This window comes from Bison bison, unplaced genomic scaffold (genome assembly GCF_000754665.1).
Source record: "Bison bison bison isolate TAMUID 2011002044 unplaced genomic scaffold, Bison_UMD1.0 scf7180017864359, whole genome shotgun sequence".
Classification (NCBI taxonomy): Eukaryota; Metazoa; Chordata; class Mammalia; order Artiodactyla; family Bovidae; genus Bison; species Bison bison.
In genome coordinates, this window is record NW_011494931.1 from 1,889,243 (window position 1) to 1,890,473 (window position 1,231).

The 1,231-nt window shown below is 45.9% G+C and overlaps 1 protein-coding gene across 2 annotated transcripts in view; it reads right to left on the minus strand.

Annotated features, from left to right (window-relative positions):
* The window catches only part of METTL21B (methyltransferase like 21B), a 17,082-nt gene that overhangs the window by 14,252 nt on the left and 1,599 nt on the right, over nt 1-1,231 (minus strand). The gene's annotated exons all lie outside the window — the stretch shown is intronic.

Sequence of the window (1,231 nt, forward strand, 5' to 3'; positions counted from 1 at the left end):
GCGTGCACACGTGCACACACACACATGCACATTTATTTCCATTAGCCAATCTGGACATAATATTGGCTAGTTTGGCTTGACCAGACATTAGTCAAGCTTCTCTCCTCCACACAGATCCCTGAACTTTGACTTGCTTTCAGCCTCAGAATGTGGAACGGCCCCTCCTTAACAACCCCTCCTGAGAATCGGCTGACCAGCAAGAAAGATATTCCTTGATTAACTGCCTGATTATGCCACAGGCTCATCCTACTCCCCCACATCGTTTTTTTCTAGCCAGAGTTCCTTGTTCCTATAAAAGAAAAACACTTTCTGCCTGCCCTTTGAGGTACTTGCATATCTCCTGTTCCTATTGCAGTAGCCTCCTCCTTACCTCCATCTCTTCTGACCTTAGTCAGGTGTTTTTTTATTATTTGACACAGTCGTCCTTTCCTTCATGATGTAGCAGCAAACTGATTTCTCCTTTGTAATGAAGATCAACCACCCCAGTTAGTAGACGAACCTCTCTTTACACCAGTTTGTTCAGTGACACAAGATCAAAATGGTCAGTTGGCACTTCCCACCGCCAGTTCCCTGAAGCCATTTGTGTGGCCCCAGGAGGAAGCATCCTTTCCTTGGGAACTAATATCTCCAAAACAGTAGAGCTCAAAATTCCTAGCATGGAAAACAAAAATGCGGGAAGTGTGGTACTGGGTGTAATAGTAACAGGGGCTGTTCCCACTGCCTCTCCCACTCCTTAATTCCTGGACTTATGTGTTCTGGGTATGGCAGACACAGGACAATCTGTGATTTCAAACATAAACTGCATCCTGGGAGGTTGAATCGCATCCTAGCAAGGTGTTTTCTCCCAGTTGACACTGTGAGTCTTCAGTAAGCCATTTCACCTCTCAATCATGCCAGGTGCTTGTGGGGTAATGGAGGGTGTCATAAGACCAGTTATTTCCATGGATACAAGGTCATGGCTGCACTTCCTTGCTGGGAGATGAGTTCCCTGATGAGATGCAAGGTTGGATTGCCATATGTCAGATAAGGCTTTCTGTGAATCCAGGGATGGTGGTGCTGGCAGGATGACAAACCCGTTTCCAGAATATATGTCTACTTCAGTGTGGACAAATATTTATTCCCTCTATAGGAAAAAAAGGGTTTTCCAGGTGGTTCTGTGGTAAAGAATCTACCTGCCAATGCAGGAGACGCTCATTCAATCCCTGGGTTGGGAAAATCCCCTGGAGGAGGA